At 37.6% G+C, this 22,213-nt stretch overlaps 1 pseudogene; it reads right to left on the minus strand.

The window, feature by feature from the left end:
• Positions 1-6,429: 6,429 nt before the first annotated feature.
• Positions 6,430-7,028, minus strand: LOC107540845 (small ribosomal subunit protein eS7 pseudogene; annotated as a pseudogene).
• Between the last annotated feature and the right edge of the window lie 15,185 nt (positions 7,029-22,213).

The raw sequence follows: 22,213 nt of genomic DNA on the forward strand, positions 1-22,213 counted from the left end.
TTTCGTGAAAAACTTTTTTTTTTTTTAAATGTGGGTGTTTTTTTTAATTGCTGGTTCCAAAGCTGCCTGGAGCCACCGGCTGCTCCGGGCCGTGGCGAGCGGGCGCCGGTGCCCGTTTGCTGTCCCTCTGCTGACACGTGGTGTGGGGGCCGCGTGTCCTCCGGCCCAAAGTTTACAGAAGGAGCACCCACTGAATTCTCACCTTCAGTCACAGCAGCTTCCCGGAGAGAGCGGGCCTGTCCCCGGTAGCCGAAGCTGACCCTGGGCGGTGGCGCCCCCCTCTGGGCTGCGCCCTGTGGGGTCGTGACCAGCGCCGGCCCGAGCAGGGGCGCTCCGCCGGAGCCGCGGCGCGTCCGCTCAGTTTTTCAGCAGACAATTACTGAGCGCTGTTAAACATTAAGGCATCGAATTCTATAATTGTTGACCGTTCTAAATTTGCATCATTAACTAATGTGCTGGAAGATAAATCATCATCATCAATCAGAAGATTTATATTCATAAATCATGATTACAAGTTATAATCATATTTCTAGTATAAGGTTAATCTTCTACTTTTAACCTCGCACTGGATAATATGATTTTCTGGGGTTTCCTAAGCAAAGAAAAAAATGGTGGCAAAATTTTAACTGTGTTACCCGAAAAAAGGTTCACGGGGAAATAAAAGTTAAAGAGGCCCTGAAATTTTTGAATTGAACTGTTCTTATAACTATGTAAGTTATGAAGAAAGCAATGGAGCTTAGTTAAACTGGAATTCCAAAGAAATTGGCAATTCAAAGGAACATTTACTCTGTAATAAACCTTGGGCCAGAGAGCACTATAAATCTTACATTCTTAACGCAGGATCGGTTTGCACTACAAATTGTTTCATTGAAATACTGGTGTGATGGGAAAATGCATACGCGGGATTGATTGGGTACAGGGATCTCACACTCCCAGGTCAGTCAGTTTGGCTCTCTCGCCGGTTTACTTTGTCTCTTTTTCCCCCCAAGGCACTTACTAGCTTCTCCCATATTTGATAGTTTGCCGACTCATATTCATTCTGCACTTCTTTCTCTCCTGGCTAGAATATAAGCTCCGGGAGGGTAAAGATTTTTATCTGTCTTTCTCACTGACAAACCCTGAGCATTGGAAAAGTGCCTAGAAGATTGTAGGTGTTCAACAAATAGATAGTTGTTGAATGAATAAATAAGAATAAATGGAATTTTTTCCTTAGAAGGCATAATTATTCTTACCTGTGATACAATTTTTTATTTCAAATTTGCTTAGGAAAACATATTTAGAATACACTGTGGGGACATGAGTTATTAAAATACTTATTTCAATTGATAATTTACTCTTCTAATATAAATGTCATTTAAATATTTTGTAATTTTGTAATGAAATAATCTTGGCTTCTTTATATTTTATACTAACATTTTAAGAAAAATGGGTTTATGTCAGAATTGACAATTTGTAGACTTTACTTTTCACTCAACAGCTGCTATTTTTACTGATATTAATCAAGTTCTTTGTTTCCTATTTTAAAGCCCCCAGACAAACATATCATTTAAGAGTCTCTCTCTCTAAGGTACCAATTGTATTTCTCTGGAAAAGATTATAGTTGCCAGGGTCAAGAGAAATTTCATTGACTGTAAGGAAGGCTGCTCGAAAGAAAAAATGAGAAATGTATTAATACTCACATAAAGACACAAAAGCTTTCTAGCCAATATTTATTTAAAATCTAAAATTCTTAATACAATCTGCTTTGAGACGGGATATTTTAAATGATGCTCCTAAAAATACAGTGGTCAAGAATGGACTATTTTAAACTATAATATGTATAATCTATAAAGGGATACTATGAATTGTTACCCCCTGGTCAAATTTTTAGAAAGATGTATTTATTTTAGAGCTATTGCTTATTACTACTATACATCAGTGTGTTTCCAAGCATCAGTTTCAGTGACATCTGCCAATATAAAGATGCTAAGGTTCACCTAACTGAAAACCAAGAGATTAACAGGTCTGTGGCTGTTTCAGTCCATTCTGGCTGCTACAACAAAAATACCATAAACTGGGTGACTTATAAAAAACACTTCCCACAATTCTGGAGGCTGGAAAGTCCAAGGCTATGGTGCCAGCAGATGTGGTGTCTGGTGAGGTCCTGCTTTGCCCTAACCTCACAGAGTGGAAGGGGCATGAAGCTTTCTTCAGCCTTTTTTGTAAGGGCACTAATTCCATTCATAAGGGCTCTCCCCTTACGACCTAATCACCTCCTAATGCCATCACACTGGGGGCTAGGCTTTCGACATAAGAGCTGGGGGACACACACGTTCAGACCATAGCAGTGGCATTGCTGACTCTGAGACCAGCTCGTGGGGTGTCAATGGCAAGCTCATGTTTCTTCTCGCTACTATTCCACTTCCATTTTTATATTATTGCTGCTTTATTAGGGAATATAGAGGTCTACACCAGAGCAATCCAAATGAAATAAAATATTGAAAGGAAAATGTGCCTATTCAACAAATAACTGCTCTTTCTGACTAATCACATAGGTTTACCCTTTTGCAAGTGGAGGCCTCCCCAAGAAGCCTGGGCCCATTTGTACATGTTTCCATTGGTTTGCAGTAAAATAAGAAAATCTAAGAGTCCGTTTCAAATAAACTTTATTGAAATAATTGATTATATGTGTGTGGTTTTGTGAGTTTTGAACAATGTATTAACCTATGTAAGCATCATACCAATCAAGACGGAACATTTCCATCACCTCCAGCAGGTTCCCGCACCCCTGGCAGGAGGGCTTTCCCCCCACCCCAGCGTCATAACTAACAATGTTGGCAGGGCTGGGCCTTCACATACCTGGAGCCGCACAGCGTGTGCTGCTTTATATCTGGCTGCTTTTGCCCAGCATATTTTTGAAATTCATCTATGTTTTTACACGTATCATAGTTTAGTGTTCTGTTTGGTTTTATTTCTGACTAGTAATCATGAATTTTATAGTTCATTTATCCACTCGCACTTTGACTATTTGTGCATAACTCTTGGTGTGGTCATATGTTTTTATTTATTTTGAGTAAGTACCTATGAATGGAATTTCTGGGTCACTTGATAAATGTATGTTTAAAAGAAACTGGCAAGTGATTTTTCAAAGTGGTTTTATCATTCTACACTCCCAAGAGCAAGGTTTGAAATTTAAGAATTGTACATTCTCTCCAAAACTTGCTATGATCAGTCTTAATAATCTTAGCCTTTCTGGTGATATCTTGTGGTGTCTCATTGTGGATTTAATTTCCTGTAGTGGTATTTCCCTGACCACAAGTGGCGTTGAACACCTTTCATATGCATATGTGTTCATATATGTCTGTGTGTGTGTGTGTGTATATATATATATATATATATATATATATATATATATATATATATATAGGTGAAGAGTCTACTTAAGTCTTTTGCCCATTTCAAACAGGGTTGTTGTCCTAGTTTTGAGTTGTAAGAATCCTTTCTGTATTCTGGATGCAAAATCCTTTGGAAATATATCTTGTAAATATTTTCTTCTAGTCCAACATAGTTTTAATGGTGTTTTTGAAGAGCTAAAAGTTTTTATCTTGATGAAATCAAATTGACCTTTCTTTGTATTTTATAGTTAGTAATTTTTTTAAAACATATATATTTTTTATTGATTTCAGAGAGAGGAAGGGAGAGGGAGAGAGGGGAGAGAGAGAGAGAGAGAGAGAGAGAGAGAGAGAGAGAGAGAGAAACAACGATGAGAGAGTCATTGCCCGGCTGCCTTCTACATGCCCCCACTGGGGGTGGAACCCACAACCAGAGCATGTGCCCTGACTGGGAATCGAACCACGATCTTCTGGATCCTAGGTCGATGCTCAACCGCTGAGCTACGCTGGCCGGGCTAGTTAGTGATTTTCGTATCTTGTCTAAGAAATCTTTGGTATCACTGATCACCAGTATTTCCTCTAATATATGATTCTAAAATCTTTATAGTTTTAACTTTTATGTTTGGTCTCTAATCCATTTCAAATTAAGTTTTGTATATGGTATAAGAGATATGAGGCAGAAGCCAAAGTTTTGGTTTTTGTTATTTTTAATGGATATTTAGTTTCTTCAGCATGATTTGTTGAAAAACTCTCCTTTCCCTTTTGAATTGTTTTGGTACCAATGTCAGAAAAACAATTGACCATACATGCATGTGTATCTATTTCTGGACTCTCATTTCTGTTCCATTGATCTATATGAGTATATATGCTGGGATTTAGTTTGGGACTGCATTAAATCCATAGATAAATTTGAGGAGAATTGACATCTTAACAAAACTTAGTCTTCCAATCAACATTATATATTTCCTCATTTATTAAGATCTTTTTAATTTCTCTGAAGAGTGTTTTACAGTTCTTTAGTGTACAATTCTTATACAACTTTCATTAAATCTATTCCTAATTATATTATGCTTTTGAATCTTATCCTTTGCATTTTTAATATTTCATAATTTTCTAGCTAATATATAGTTTATATATAGTTTATTCATCTTGTATCCAATAACCTTGCTTAAATTCATCAGTTAATTTTAGTGGTTTTCTTATGGATTTCTTAGGATTTTCTATGTAGACAAACGTCATTTGATAATATGAACAGTTTTACTGTCCCTCTTTATTTCCTTTATTCACTGATATTTTCTTCGCTGTCTTATGATCTTTTCTTAATCCTAGGTATTATATTTTTATTTCAAATACTGTATTCTTCACCTCTGTAAGTTTGATTTGAGTCTTCTACTTCTCTGTGTTCATGCTTTCCTTTACATCCTTGAATATTTATAATCTTTATTATAGCCTTTTTAACATCCTTACTGCTGTATCAATGATTTCTGACACTTTATGGTCTGTTTCTATGGATGATTTTTCTATTGGTATAGATAGTATTTATCTGCTTCCTTGCTTGTCTGGTTATTTTTGGATGCTGGATGTTGTTGAAGGCTGGATTGAATTGTGTTCCTTTAAAGAATGTTGATGTTACTTTCATATTAATTTTAGACTTTGAGGCTTGATTTTAAGATTGTTTAGTGTAGGCCTAGATTAAGGTAGCCCCATCAATAAGTTGATACCCATCTGCGGACTCTACCCAGTGCATCGTATAGAGTCTTTAAACTCTGGCAAGTGGGATCATAAATTATCCATGTAGGAATTGTGAACTGTAGGAATTGTTTGACCTAGTGTTTTCCATACTTTTTCTTTTCTGATCTTAAGTAGTTTCTCTCATACATATGCAGATCAGTACTCAGCCAAATATTTGAAGGGACCATTTTGTAGGTCTCTGGAGTGCTCTCTCTCTCTCTCCCTGCAGTTTCCTTTCCCCACTACTCTGCCCTATGAGTCCTAGTTGTTTTTATCTCCCTGAATCCTCATTTCTGTATATATACTCAATAAAAAAAAATTACAGGCTTTGATAAGGTTGTCCCTGTCTGGTGTGATAAAGAAATGCCTCCAAGCAGTACACTCTGGCAATTGTGTGGCTTACTTTGTTTCTCTTCTCTAAGGAATAATAATTTTCTGTCTGTTGCGTAATGTCTGAAATCAGTTGTTTAATATATTTTATTGAGTTTTCTACTTCTGGAGGAAGTAAAATTCCTGTCACATTTAATCATTCATTGACAGAGTCGAATTTTTTCTTGCTAATTTTTATAATATCTGTGTTCAATTTTTGTCTGTTGAATTCACCATCATGGCCACTTTAGGGTTGGTTTCTATTGGTTGCTTTTTACTATGTATAACTATATTTTAGTTTTTGTATGTCTAGTATTTTTTCATGTTGCACATTATTGAAAAACACTGTAGAAACTCTGGATTATTTTTTCTTTTACCAAGCAGTTAAATTACTAATTGATCACATTGGGCTAGTGTAGGTTTGATTTTTATGCTTTGTTAGACTCTCTGGAAGGTCAGGGTGTTTCTCAAGCCCCTCTAACTTGTAGAGTCAACCTTCAAGTTATTTCTTCCTCTCTGATCTTTTAGGACTTGGTTGGTTTGTTTGTTTTAGAGTAGGTTTGAAGTCACCTTACTTCAGGGCTTTGTCCTTATTTTCAGAGTTTGCTTTTGATCTGTGCTGAATATGCATGGTATTAAGGAGGCATTAATAACATCTCTCTACTGATATTTTCTTGACAATATAGAAACAATAAAGCAAAATGATGCAAACTCTAATAAAAATATTTGCAAGTCTCTCTCTTAGGTAATACGTAGCTTCAGGTAACCAGGCCTTGGTGGTGGTATCTGCTGCAACAAGAGCCTATATAGGTTGGCTATGCTTTAGTTTGTGGGGACTTTATTCATTATCCTGGAAAGAAGCTCCTTCTACTTTAAGAATGTTTTTGAAATTAGACTATTAAATTTACTTTATTTTTAAAAAATTCTGGTGAATGGTCTTTTATTGAGTAATTTTGGTTTACAAGGGAAACTCTAGGAATTTCAAATTTACAACCTTGCCCATGAGCTTCCTATAGACACCAGAAAAAGTTTCAACCTTATGTTCCACATGGTTCTGCTGTGCTTTATCCAAATAAAGCTTTGTGAGCTGGCTGGCATCCAGATCCATCTGGATTCTCTTACCCACAGTTTCACTTGGGAAGACTGAGGCCTCCAGGGTCACATGTGCACAGCTGGCAGAATGTGGTTTCTGGGACGCTTTTGCTTTTGCTTTTTTTGTGTGTACAGCTTTTTCGAGTTGGCTTAGGCAAAATTAGAATTCTTCTCTGAGCATTAGAGACAATGTGCTTCCTGCTGAACTTTTTCTCCAATTCAGGTACTTACCAGACTTGGTTTTTCTGGAAAGATTTCAGTTGAGGAATGAGAACAAAGATCATAATAGCTTTCTGACCCCTATCAACTTCAATTTCCTTGGCCGCTGTTATATTCAGCTCCCTTAGCTGGGCCTTCAGGCCTGAACTCATCTCCAGCTCAAGGAGAGCCTGAGACATGCTGGATTAGAACTCACCTGGCTTTTTTTGCCATTGGGTTCACAACCTTTATGCTCTGACTGAACATGTCCTCCTCGTTGAGCACTGGTCTACGAAGAAAATACTTTATTTTTATAACTTCGTCGGCAATGTATTGGATATAATGAGATATTAAGGTATTAAAAATGCAGCCAATGAGGTTACAGTTTAGTTAATAAGCCATTTCATCAACCCTGCCTCTTTAATATCACTCAAATATTTCCCATCTTCCCTGCCTTCACTGCCCCAATCTCTGTCCAGTTTTCTCTAATTACCTACTTGATTTACTGTCACTGATCTCCTAGTATCCACATAGCAGCTGTATAGAGTACAACAGCATTTTAAAAATGCAAATGTCACCACTTGGACATCCTCTGCCTTAAGTAGTGGAAATTATAGATGAAAGGAACGAGAGGGGAAAGAAGAAACATCCTTCCAGAGAACAAAAAGGCATAACATTCTGAACAGCTGGTGTTTATTTCACGAGCCATCCATTCCTAAGGTTGCAGACTTCTCTTTCCAAGCTCTATTACTTGACTCTGTGAATTGTCCCACATTTTATGTCCTACTTCAAACCATCTTGCTCTCATCTGATCTACTCAGCGTCTCCCTCATTGACACATACCTGAATCTCCCATGTCCACACTCACTTTCAGATAACAACTTCCTCGGCAGTTTCCTGGGCTTTGGATTTACATTTCTGAAATACTGCCTTCTGAATTGCCTCCTCTCCCTTAACTGTACCCAAATGACTGAATTCATCCTTCTACTACATTCAACCTAGGTTTCCAGAATCAGGTTTTCTGGAAGTTAAAAAAAACTTTTTCTGCATAGTTTGGCCAGGGGAATAAAACCCAGCTAGGCCACCGGGTATCTTTTTTTCCAATATTTATTGAGTAAATATTTATTGTTCATTTAATATGTGCAGTTTTTTGGTGATTGACATGCAACAACAAACAGATTAAACTAGGTTCGTATTTCCAGAGTTCTTGCAGTATTCTGGAGGATGCGGGCCATTGCAGCAGTGAGAGAAGTTCTATGATAAGAAACTATAGAGTGTCATTACGGAACCTACTCGAAACACCTATCTCAGTCTACCAGGGAAGGTTTCTTAGGAGAATTATTAGAGAATAAAGGGGGGTCAACAAGAGGAGATGGGTGTGGTGTGGGAAAGAGGGTTCAAGAAAAGTATAGGCATTTGAAAATCTAGTTGAAAGAGACCTCAGAGCATCTTTATAGGCTGGACGGATGGGGATTGTTAAGAGAAGCAGCTGGAAAGGTAAGCAAAGGGCCTTGTGAACCAAGTAAAGGAGTCTGGATTTTATCCTGACGCAGTGGTTCTTAAACTTTAATGTGCATTCAAACCATCTGGGGGCCTTGTTACAATGCAGACTTATTCACTAGGTTTAGAACAGAGCCCGCTTTCCTGCATTTCTAATCTCCTAAGTGTTTACTGATGCTGCAGGTCCACGGACCATACTTTAAAAGTAGGAAGTTCCAAAGGGAACTTGTAAGGATTTGAAGGATTTCAAGTAGAGCATAAAATATGGTCAATATTTTGTCATTTGGAAAGATAGCCTTGATTTCAGAATACAGGATTAGCTGGAGATGGGCAAGATTAAATGCAGGAAGATTTCTTAGCTAACTTATTTGACTCTCTGAATTGTCCCGCATTCTATGTCCTACTTCAAACCATTTTAGTAATCCTGGTCAGATATGATGAATTTAGATGGCACTGAGGATAGAAAGAACTGAGCAGATTCAAAGATATTTAGGAGGAAGAAATGAGAATTTTGGAAGTGGATTGACTTTGGAAGTGCAAGAGGAAACAAAAGAATAAAGAAAGATTCCTAGGTTTCTGGTTTGGTCAAATTTATTGCTATTCAGTGTGAAAGAAAATCTGTGGAAGGATTTTTAAACAGGCAAACAATATAAAAGGATGTTACTTTTTTCATTATAAAATTAGAAATATCTGCCTATTTCTAAATTTAGGTACTTGATATATTTGGCAGGCATATGGAATAAAAGATCTAGATTTTTTTTTTCCTGTGTTTCAAATAGAGATATTTTTCTTGAGTTTTAGTACTTAGGACCAATAGATAAAATTAACTCCCCTGAGTTTGGTGTCCTGCACCCGAGGAACCACTCCGGCCCAGACAGCAGTTTGATGTTCTAGTTGGGACGCAGCCAGGTTTCAAAGTAGACTACACACTGTTGTCACTTGGGCTGGAGCGGGTCAGTGGAGTCCTTCAGCCAACAGGGAAAGTGGCTGGATTACCCGCCTCGGTGGCAGACGATCAGATCTGGTGTGGCATTCTCTCCCAGGTGAGCCTGGCTAGACTGCAGGGCAGCTCTGAAGTCCTACACCAGCAGCTGGAGACGCCAACATGAGGGAGGAGGGGCGGAGTATTCACCAGCTGCAGGCACGCCTGCGAACCCCAAGCTCCTCACAGGAGCTGGCAAAGCCGGTGACTGACCAGCTACCTCAGCCCTAAGCGGCCCATTCCTGACAGCCTGCCTGTTTGCCACATGGAAGGTTTAGTTCAACATGTGACACTAAGTGCTGGTGAGTCTGAGGACCAAGGAGTGGGGAGTAGGATTCATAGGCGTCTGTATTCTGGTCCTTTATTTTAATGGGTCATAAATGGTTTCACTCACTGGAAGGCTCTTGTATGATGCCAGCGTTGGTTTTACAAGTTAATGATGGGACAGAGAATAGGTCTGAAAGGCACCTAATGGCTTCCCCAGGTCAGTGTGTCCTAAACCAGCCTCCATCTAACTCATGTCCAACACTCCCCAAATAAGGCTTATTTTTCACTAAATTTTTCCTAATTGTGGGATGTCAGATTTCAGCATCTGGAGGCCATAAGCTAATGCAGTTACAGCCGGGAATCTCTTCACAGTTTCTCCTGGTTATTGTCTTTCTGCTGTGACATTGTTCAGTCAGACTGAGTGGGTAAAGGCTCATGACAAAACATCTAGTTTAAAATCACTTTAATTCTTACTTTCCTAAACTCACTGATATTCACAGGTGTGTTTTTTCCCTTCTCTCCCTTTATTTTGTAAGGTTAGCATTCGTCTTTTGGCAACTCTTTCGTGGTACAGTGGGATAATTCATTGGAAGTACAACACTGCTGACTAAATACTAAAACAAGCTTTTTCTAATTATCACATTTGTGAAAATTCAGTTACCACATATGGATTTGTCTTCCATGGGTCAATTTTATGACTATTCAAATATTTTTATTTTGGAAAGAGTATGTCCACAACGAAAATTTCTTAGAGAATATCTAGTGATTGGATTCTTCTACAGCCCCCATATTTCTCTTATAAAGAATTGCGTTTTAGGAAGGTTCTTTGACCTGATCAGATTCACCGGTTCTTTGACCTAGATCAGAGCCAACTACGGGTAGAGACAGGATAAATTGTTTGCTTACGTCAGAGCTGTGCAACTTTCCTCATCATGAGAATCACTTGGGATGCTCATGAAAAATAACACTTTTTCCCCCCTGAATGCATCCCAGAATGATATGAGAATGTTTAGGAGGGAAATTCAGTGCATGGAGGTACTCCAGAGAAAAACAATTAATAGGATATATAAGTTGGGGTGAGGAAGAGGGGATGTATGTATATATGTGGAAATTTATCATGAGAAATTGTCTCACATGATTCTGGAGGCTGAAAAGTCCCACAATCTACCATCTGCAAGCTAGAGAACAAGGAAAGCTTGTGGTATAATTTAGTGTGAGTCTGAAGGCCTGAGAACCAGAGTACCTGATGCTGTAAATCCCAGTCTGAGGGTCAGAGAAGATGAGATGTTATGTCCCAGCTCAATCAGTGAGGCAGGAAAATGGGGCAAATTCCTCCTTCCTCTACTTTTTGTTAAACAGGTTGGGTGATGTCCACCCACATTGGGGAGGGCAATCTACTTTATTGCTCCACTGATTTACATGCTGATTTCATCTGGAAACATTCTCACAGACACTCCCAGAAATAATTTTAACCTAAATACCTCTTGGTTCACTCAAGTTGACACAGAAAATTAACCATCACAAGGCCATCTGCTGTCAACTTGGTGCCCATCCACATCTCCTTAAACAACACTTAATTGCCAATAAAGACAACAACCTGGGCATCATTCTGCCTATCATGAGACAGCTATGCTGTGTACAATCAAAAATGCATTAAATCCTTCCCCAGAAGAGCTAAAGTTCTTAAACGATCTTGACTCTTCTCCATGATATCCAATAACTTCATGCTGGTGGCTGGTCCTGCCCCAGCCCAGTCCAGGACCTCCAGACTCTTGACTTGCACAGGAAAGAATTCAAGAACAAGTGTTAGTGAGAGCCAAAGCAAGGTTTATTCAGGTAGAGAGAAAGAGGCTAGGATGCAGGTTCCTGGAGACAGGATCAGCAGTTGAGTCACCTGCCGCCCCCCTGGTTGCAAGTCCCACAGGGCACCACTGTGAAAGAAGTGAAAGTGCACATCTGAGTGGACGTAGGCGAACTCACAAGTGAGTTGAGTGTGGGGTCAGTCAGTTCTTGGGGTTTTATGTGTTTCCAAGAGTGGTTTGTTTCTGAATTTTGTGCCAAATTGTGACTCAGCCTTCTAGTTGGGCGGGGCCTTGTCCCTAATATGGTCCAAACAGGAAGTGTCATGGCATCTGTACCCCTGGCCCCCCTTCTACTTGTAGTGTCAGTTTTCATTATAATGATGGTATAATGAGTTTTGGGGTAAGTTACTGGTCAATTTTCCCTCCATATTGGATCGATCTGGTTTTAGCCCGTCCTTCTTGTTGTTGGCTTCTACAACCACGGCAGGGGTTTCCTGCCCTTTCCTATTTTCCCTTTGATGTTGTGTGGAGGTGGCTCTCTGATGAGAGGACCTACTGGCGTACTGGCCTGTGATGTCTGCTCCTACTTTCTCATTCCGCTCATCGGGGGTTTTCCCTAACTTCTATCCTGACTCAGTACTGTGACGTTAAGTTGAAATGCTAAAATACTATAATATAAAATCATACATCTTATGTTACATAATAAGGAAATGAGGGGAAAGAAATCAAATGTGTGTGTATCTGTGTGTGTGGGTATCCAATAGGAATTGGCTCCCATGATTATGGAGGCTGAGAAATCTCAGGATCTGCAAGCTCGAGGCCCAGGAAAGCCAGTAAGAGTTCCAATGCCTGAGAACTAGGGGAGCCTCTGCAGTGAATCCCAGTCCTAAAGCAAGAAAAATGAGAAAATGAGATGAGATGTCCCAGCTCAATCATTGAGGCAGGAAAAACGGGAGGGAAACAACATCACAGACATATCTAGAAACAATGGTTATTTGGTTACTCCGTCGCTCACTCAAGTTGACACATAAAATTGACCTTGACACCTAAAAATGTATGGTTTTAAGTAACCTCACCAGATGAGTCTTCTGTGTACATAAAATTGGGAATTACTGGTTTACGTTATTGGTAGATACCAAATTTGATATCGTATTGTATAAAAGTTCAGTAAAATATTATTTCAGATATGTACATTCTAGAAAGTAGAGAAAACTAATGTAATTATAAATTCTTGAGAAATGTTTAGACATTTAATCTTGCAAGATTCATTTGAGTACTTTATAAAGAGGCAACAGGAAGTACAACTAGATAAAAGGAAAACCAATTTATTATTACAACTACATTATTATTATTTTCCATTTTAGGATTTACTATAATGTAAATTATTGGAAAAGTTACCAGCAGGTGGTAGCACTGTTTAACAAAATACCCTCAGATCACAAGACAAGCAATTGTGAATAAAAAAATTGGTTGCAAGTACAGCAATATTCAAATATGTCAGAATATTGGATTATGATTCAGAAAACCTGACTCCTGGTACCAGTTGTATTATTTGTTGGCCTCATCACTTTGCAAAAATAATTTAATCTCATAGTGTTTAAATAACAGTGTAAGTGACATTGGGACAACTGTCCTGTTTGTGTTGTTTTTTTGTTTTTGTTTTAAATATATCTTTATTGATTTCAGAGAGAGGAAAGGAGAGGGAGAGACAGAAACATCAATGATGAGAGAGTCATTGATCGACCCACAACCTGGGCATGTGCCCTGACCGGGAATCAAAACCCGATCGCCCAGCCGGGCCTGTTTGTGTTGTTTTAAGGATAGAGACAGTGTGATTGTGAAATCACAGGAAGGGTAGAATGCTGTGTAAACACAGATATCAATTCTCCTTTCTCCCCCTCTTTATTTCTTGTTATCCACGCATTTATTTTAAGATATTTTCTTACCAGCAACAATGGTCGTCATCATGTTGGACCTTAAAAGGATGACACTTATATGTTAAATGATTTCCCTTTGTCCATATGTCCAACTGGTTTTTTACCATTTTCGATTCTATTTAATTTCCATGTGGTGTCAGACCCTACATTTGTTTGGGTCTGAGGAAAAGTAGCTCTGGCCTCTGAATATATTTTTGTACATAACTGTTGCTTGTCTAGTCCATGACCATGCAAAGATTAAAAAGAAGTCCAAGAGAAACCTAATAACTTCAAGGATTATTTTAAAGGAAGTAGCATCTATATGTACTGGCATATTTAAAAGTATAAGGAGTCTAATGAGCCAGTAGGTCATTCACCTTTACTATTTACTGTGTGCGGGGAAGTGTACTAACCACTGGAAAGATGCAGACACAGAACCCAGAGGCTCTTCAAAATGAATTTCCATCCTTTGTGTTAGGTTCCTTTGTTTTTGTTTTTTCATTTGACAGGTATTTATTGATCCCATTCAATAGATCGAGCACTTCAGTAGGTACTGGGAGTACAATGCATATGTAATATTTAAAGTTGCAGACCACCTATAAACAAGAGCGAGCAGATATAGCACAGAAGGCCAGAGATAAGGCCATGAAAGGGAATGCACAGCCGGGTGGCTATTTAGATTAAAGCTACCCTGGAGAAGACTGAAGAAGAGGAGAGATTCCAGAAAGAGGGAACACCTAAGCAAGCAGATGCTTGATGTGGAGGCAGTAGAGTATAATAGAGTATAGGCTTTGGAGCCCAAATGATCTGGAATAAAATAACTCTACCACTTGCAAACTAAGTGACCTTTGGCAAATTACTTTGATTTTTTGATTCTTGGTTTCCTCATCTAAAATGGAGATAGTAGTATTTATTTTATAGGTTTGTGAGAATCATATGTGAAAACTTGTGCACAGTAAACCCTTAATGGGGAAGGCCACCAGATTTCTCGAGGTATATATATAATATACAGGAGAACAGTTGGTACAAGGCACTGAATGCTGGACACTGGGAGTATAGATTCTTGTGTGTAAATGGTAACAGGTAGGTAGAGAGTGAGATGTTATGGTTCTCCTTATGGCAGGAAAGCGGGGAAGAAATATTTTTGAGTGTATTTATGTCTTAGGCATTGTGCTAGAGTTTTTCAAACCTTAAAAGCGACTCTACTAGGTAGATATTTTTACCTCCATCTCTGCAGCTGAACAAATGAAGCTCAGCGAAGTTCATGTCACAGTCAGTGAAGAGCTGAGCCAGTACTGAAGCATGACCCGCATAATTACAGAGCCCACACTTCTTCCACTGTGCTACACTGCACAGACGTGGTTCACCGCTGCGGCGATGGCCAACCATTTCCGTCTCACGGCAATTCTGTGGCTCACCAAAAAATATATTTTTTGCGAATCTGACAAAAATCAGTATAATTTTGATTCATTCATATCAAGTGGGTATTGTGTTGGCTGTGGTCATTTTTTTTGACAAGCTAAGGGAAAAGAGGTCAGTGCCCCTGACTAAATAGGTGTTGCATGTTTTAAAAATTCTTGCAGCACACCAGTTGAAAACCGCTGCACTAAGGGAGATGTCTAAGGGAGATATTTGCATCTTTGAGATGTCTGGTGTTGGCTTTCCTCTGCAGTCTGAGTAGATTCTAGGAGACGTGTGGCTTTCCTAGTATGAAGACAATGATGCTATTCAGGAATTGCAGAAGCCAGCTAGTGGCACTTACCTATCTGATGCATAATTACTTCAAGAGTGCTTTGACCCACAGATATCTGCAGATAGCTAATAGACCTGGTGTACAAATGGTGAGATAAATGACTAATTTGGATGTCTTGGCTTGTCATACCAAAAAAAAAAAAAAAAATGCAAGCAAAAGGCTGATGTCAACCACTGCTATGGAAAAATCACAGTTCTTCACCCAGTTTCCAGATCAAAGCCAGTTCACTGACCCAAAACCCACTGATTACAGTTCTTCTGGAAGGACCTTGCCAAACCACAAGTATATGTGATAAACATTCCTCTGCTCCCCTGCCAAAGGAATGCACAGCTATTTACCAAGTTAACTGTGCACTGGAGTGAGGGGAATATTTAGACCATTTGAGAATTCTTGTGCATGATTTCTGAGCTGATGCTCCTACCAGGAGATCTAAAACACTACCATGTATCTCCAGTTAGAGATGCTATAGAGGTGTTAAATGGAATTTTGGCACAAGTTAACCTTAAGCAGTTCTACTGGGTACCTGTGAGTAGGGAAACAGGGAAATACACATTGACTTAGTAACTGACAGAAACCTCACATTAAAAAATTTTTTCAGGGTTTTATCATTTTTTTATTTTTTTAAATTAAAGCTTACATTTAATATTTTGTATTAGTTTTGGGTGTATAGCAGAGTGGTTAGACAATCATGTAATTTACAAACTGTCCCCCTTGATATTTCAAGTACCCACCTGGCACCATACATAGTTATTACAATATTACTGACTATATTCCCTGTGAGGTACTTTACATCCCCATGACTATTCTGTAACTACCAATCTGTACTTCTCAAACCCCTCACCCTTTTTTTACCCAATCCTCCAACCTCTATCCCTCTGGCAACCATCAGTCTGTTCTCTGTATTTGTAAAGACTCTGTTTTGTTTATATTGTTCTTCAGATTCCACATGTAAGTGAAATCATATGGTATTTACCTTCCTCTGACTGGCTTACTTCACTTAGCATAATACCCCCTAGGTGCATCCATGCTGTCACAACTGTTAAGATTTCATTCTTTTTTATGGCCAAGTAATATTCCATTGCATATACATACCACTGCTTTTTTATCCATTCACCTCTTGATGGGCACTTGAGTTGGGGCACTTGAGCTGCTCCCATAGCTTGGCTATTGTAAATAACACTGCAGAGAACATAGGGGTGAATATATTCTTTTGAAATCGTGTTTTGGATTTCTTTGGATATATTACCAAAAATGGAATAGCTGGGTCTTAAGGCAGTTCCATTTTTAATTTTTTGAGGACCCTTCATACTGTTTTCCATAGCGGACACCTCACTTTTTTTTTTTTTTTTTTGCTAACCTATGAATAGTCAATAAGAGCTAGGTAAGAAGCGCCAAATGGAAAACGTCCATCCTTTCAAAACAAATTGTCTGAAGCACCACCACACTTCACCAGGAATTTCAAAAGATTATCCCAATCTTCAAAGACTGAAAAGATGCAGAAGTAGTTGTTTCCAATATGTCCCCTTTTAATTCACCTATTTGTTAACCCCTCCCCCCCAAAAAAATAAAGAATTCTGGTACATGACGATGGATGGACCCAAAGAATATTCCTAGTCCTAGCTGCTATACTCGACCTGATATTTTCATTGGAAATGAAATGGATGACTGGTTTAAGCAGTCTTGCTTGGTATTAATTTCATAACTCTGCGGATTTTAAATCTTAGAAGAGTATCAAGGAAACTGAAATTAGCATTCTCAGTGTCTTGAAAGTTAACATAATGTAGTTGGAGGTAATTTAGTCATATTCCTGCCTAAAGGCTGAAAGAGAGATTTAATCAATATTTTTCTAAATGTTTTCCAGGGAAAGAAGGTCTCAATGATGTAAGCCCATCTACACACTTGAAACAATATATATTGTTATGCTAAATCATATTGTGTTTTTACCACATCAAAACTAAGCAAATATGCAGAAAATGTTTAAATCACTTAACATATGAACTTTCATATTAAATTGTTTTTATAACTCAATAAGCCTTTGATAGTCTACAGCCACCAATATGTCTTTACTATGTATATAATGTAAAAATATCAACATGAAAATTATGTACATTAGATACTTATATTCAAAAAATTATTTGGTTTACCAAAAGATAAGCCAGGAGAAGATTTTTGACATGAAGGGTATTTCAGGAGATTTACTTTACTAAAAGCTTTCAAATTTTCAGCAATGGTTCTTATGTAAAGGTCATAAAATTATATAGACAACTATTGCCAGAGTTGAATTTTTATAATCATGCTGAATGTATTTTTTTAAATTTATCTTTATTGTTGAGAGTATTACAGATGCCCCCCAATACCCTCCTCCACTGGGTTCCCGCCCCACCCCAGGCCTCACCATCCCATTGTGTCCAAGGTCAATGCATACATGTATATAAATTCTTTGGTTAATCTCATCCTGCTCCCCTCCCCCCTTCCCAACTTCTTTTTTAAAATTATAACATAGGAAATTTAGAATAAAAAGTTCACATATTTTCAAGTTATGTCACTACTAGCAGAGGCATCATTTAAAGATTATTTACCACTCAAACATCAGCAAGTTTGTTTTCTGATTGACCCATGGCATAGACTTGTTTGGATCATATATTTTATAGGAGTGGATCAGTCTGTTACAAAACAGGGATGGGTAGAACAATTATTTTCATCAATATGTTAAATTCTTTTCAGTATACTCTGTTGAATTTAAACATTCCAACCTGCATTTTTCATCTTTAGACTTCAGTAGCACAACATTGATCATTTTATGTCAGTTTTTCTGCAACATCAGTTAAAGAGGGATTCAGCTCAGAAATGTGCTGTGCTAACAGTTAGCAGGAGAAATGGAGTGAAACATGCCCACACTGTATACTTTCTATCTGTGGAAGTTTTGTGAAAAGGAAGGTGACTGGTTATTAGGGCCAAGTGGACACAAGATGCTTAATCATTGTGTAAATGGGGAAAATCCTTAAATTAGAGAATTGGAATCTACTAGAATGTAGTTGGCATTTTTAGGAGGAAAAGAATATTCTATATTTGGAACTCTGACTAACTTGCTAAGAACATAAGTCCTATTTCCCTTTCACTAGGTTTTCATACATTTTGATGTGTTATTAGGTTCATCCAGATTTAGAATTTAGAACTGATGTCTTCCTGGGGATAGAATGTTTTTCACCATGGAGCCATCATCTTGGTCTTTAATAGTGCTTTTTTCCTTGATGTCTAGTTTGTCTAACATCAACACTGTGACTATCTTTTGGTGATAATTTACATGGTAAAACTCATTCCATCGTTTTATAGTCACCTTTGTTTTGCTCTGTCTTAGTCTGGCCCAGCCAGTGTGCTCAGCGGTTGAGCACTGACCTAGGATCCAGGAGATCACGGCTCGGTCTCCAGTGGGGGGCGTGCAGGAGCAGGAGGCAGCCGATCAGAGACTCTCTCATCGATGTTTCTCTCTCTCCCTCTCCCTTCCTCTCTCTGAAATAGACATATTTTTTAAAAATTAAGTCTGATAATCTTACTCTTATTTTATACTTTGTCCATCACATTGTAGGCTTCGCATTCTTTCCTTTCTGGTCTTACGTTTGGTGCTCAAATATAAGTAGTTACTATTCTATCTTAAACTATATCAAAATCTAAAGTCAGTTTTCAAAATTCCTTGCAGACCACACAAGGATCTTAGAAAATGTAAACTTCATTAATTTCCTTGCCTATTTAACTTAAGGTTGCACTGCATTTTTTGCCTTGTTTTAGTAACTCACCAAGACATTATTGTTGTTACTATTTTATATGTCAAGGTTTAGATTTTTATAAATTTTTCATGAAGCATAATTTGTATACAGATGTTTGCATTGAAATATTTTCTCCTCATCTGTCTTGTCATTTCATTTTTTATAGTGACTTCTGAAGAGCAAAATTATTTTCTTTCACAGCCCATGTTTTTTGTTTCTCATCTAGAAAAACTTTGCCTACCCCAAGACTTGTAAAGACTTTCTTCTATGTTTTCTTTTATGAGTTTTATAGTTTTAGCTTTTTTGTAAAATCTATGATATATTTAATTTTCATGTATGGTGTAAGAGTCACATTTTACTGTATTTCTACATATAAATATCCAGTCATGCCAGTACCATTTTTCTGGGAATATTTTCCTTAATAATGGAAACATAATGGAAAATCAATTGACTATATGTGGATAAATTTCTGAACTTCCTAATTTGTTCAATTGACCTGTAGAACTACAACATATTAACAAATACAGCCACATATTTAAAAAGTGCATACCATAACCAAGTTGGAAAGTTTTTCTGTAATGTAAGGATAGTTCGATGTTCCAGTTTCTTATGTTAATTCTGCCATTAATATGTAAAATGATTCAATAGATTAATATAATACTAATAAGTCAAAGAAAAGATCATATCAAAAGAAACAGCACTGAAAAATTCAACTTCTATTTCCTCAAAAAAATCTATAAATTAAGTAGAAATTGATACTTCCTTAATTGGTAGAAATTGCATCTCTGAGCAAATGCCATATCATGGTCAAGACTGAAAACTGCTTGAAGTATTTCCATCAAAGCACCTTTTATTTTTAATGTTATATAATATTGTAGTGGGCATATCAGTAAATGATATTCAACAAGCTTCTCAAAGAGTTTTAAAAACTGAGAAGTTGAGGCAAAATTATCATTTTAATGGAAAATGTGATTGTATTCTTAGAAAACTCAAAACAGTAAACAGAAATATTAAAACTAAGAAGAATTTGGAGTAATCAGCATGGTTACAAAGTCAGTTTCTTGATATATTAAATAAATCCTCCAGTTCACAATCACAATAGTAACAAACTAGCAAAATGGTGATAAAAGTTTAAAAATAGGACTGAAGTATTTGAAAATTTTAAAACATAGAATGAGTTCATTGTTCTTAGATAGTAAATTGGTATTCTAGAGACTGCAACTCTCTAAATCATGTAAATTCAATATCTTGACAATAAAAAGAAAATGATGTTCTGTAACTTCAACTGACCTGAAAAAACAAACCCTCAAATAAAATGCAGGAAATTTAAGAAAAAGGACTATTGAAAGCCCACCAGCATTGCAAGATTTACAATATTTCAAAGTTTCACTACAGAAGACAATTTTATTATACTTTGAGAATATAGATAGAAGAGAGGAAGTTAAACTATAAAATAAACCAACACAGATGTGAAAATTTAGTGGTATATGATGATGGTGGGAAACCTGGGTGGTTCTTTGTAAGAAAACAAGCTAAAATTCTACCTCAGACATTCTGCTGAACACACAATATACACACATACCCTATGTCCTGTTAGATCACAAATTTAAAAGTTAAAAAATAAAAAACTGTTCCTTGGAAAAGATGGTCTTTTTTTCTATATTATTATTGTGGGGAAGTTCCAGACACAAAATTCATACTCCATAGATTTAAAAAATGATACATTTGACCACATGAAAATGCAAATGTTCTTGATGGTAAGAATATTAGTCAAAATAAAAGTGCCAAACCGAGAAAGATATTTACAACCCCTAATGCAAAGTCTAGTTTTCTTACTGAGGATTTTGTTAATTGTAAGTCACGTCTTCCCCACATTTCAGCATCTCTGGATTGAGGATGTCGAGCTCCCTGAAGTGCCATCGATGTAGAATCAGCTGGTGGGGAGGGGAGGGGAGGGGAGGCGAGGCTGGGGCAGCAGGCTCCCTTAGCTACATTCCTGGAGCTGGGGTCGAGAGCAGACCCGCTCTGTCCAATTGCAGTGTCAGCTTCATAGCCCACCCTGGTGGCTTTTGGTTCTCTGAGGAACTGTTTTAAAGAAATGCTTCAGTGCCAGTCGTCTTGCTTGCACAGAAGACACGGTTGTATGGAAAACCAGGGACACGGAGGACTCCGTTGCAATGATTCTGAAGCCAGACACTGAACTGGAGAAATTTGGTTTGCTTTACTTCCTGTCTGTATGTTAGAGGGTGAAACATGACAAAAATAGCTGCCTTAAGTGTAAAAGGATTATTTTAATATGTTCAGATTAAAAATTATAGGTGATAAAAAGCACTGTTTTTTAAAGGATAGGTGTTTTTGTCCTTGTTACAGTTAATGTCTTAGATTTGATGAAATATGGAGTATAATGAGCTTCTACAAATCAATGAAACATAATCCAAATTCGCATTTTAAAGAAATACAAATGGCACTAAAAATATGAATAGATATCAATGTTCATAATTTTGAATATAAAAATTAAAACATAATGAAATGCCATTTCACCTATCAGATTCACCAAAGATCAAATATAGTGTGGATGAGGGGTATGTATAAACAGACATCCCCAAAGTTTTGCTGGTGGATTAATTCTTTTCAAGAGACAAACTGATGTCCTTAAAGGACAACTTGATGAGGTCTATCAAAATGAGGAACACAGCTTTTGACCAACACTTCAGTTTTGCAAAATTATCCAAAGATATATTCATACACATGGACAGATATAACCCCAAAAAGAGGGTCCGTGCATTCATTTTAACTGTAAAAGCAATTTTACTGTTAATGACCAGTTGAATAAATTATGGGACATCCAATCTATTATTATTTAATCCCTTCAAGTGAGGTGATGTTTATGAGCTAGCTAACAAATATCTTCAAAATATATTTTTGGCAAAAAGAGACCAGGTTCAGAATAGTGCCTGTGTTTATATAAAGTGTGCTTTCATTTGTGGAGAAAACAAATGAAATACATACATACACACACACACAATTTTAGACGAATATACCAATAACAGTATTTTTCAATCAAAACACTAGTTCCAAAAAAAGACGAGCCAAAAGATTATGTGACATTTTGGACTTTAAGTAGCCTCTGGCAGCTTTTGGTACATGTACGCAGTGACTCACACCCGTGTGATGAACGGACACCCCTTTGCCTTAAACCTGTTTAATGTGTTTTCTTGTGTGCGTCATGGGGAGGTCCCACCCCAGGCCCCTGCAAGCACTTTGTCTCTTTCAGCCAAAGGGGACTGCTGTGCTCAATGCTCTTAGAGTTTTATAGGTACGTCAGGGATTTTTCTGTTGAAAGACGCAGTTCTGGTTTTTTGGTCTGGTTTTCCTCTCTGCATGAGCTGCTCTCTTTGATGATTATTTGGAAATATGTCATGGGGTCCCACCCATTAAGATAGCTATTGCTAGTTTGTCTTCCCTATG

The sequence above is a fragment of the Miniopterus natalensis genome, chromosome 3, assembly GCF_054644295.1.
Source record: "Miniopterus natalensis isolate mMinNat1 chromosome 3, mMinNat1.hap1, whole genome shotgun sequence".
NCBI classification, from domain to species: Eukaryota; Metazoa; Chordata; class Mammalia; order Chiroptera; family Miniopteridae; genus Miniopterus; species Miniopterus natalensis.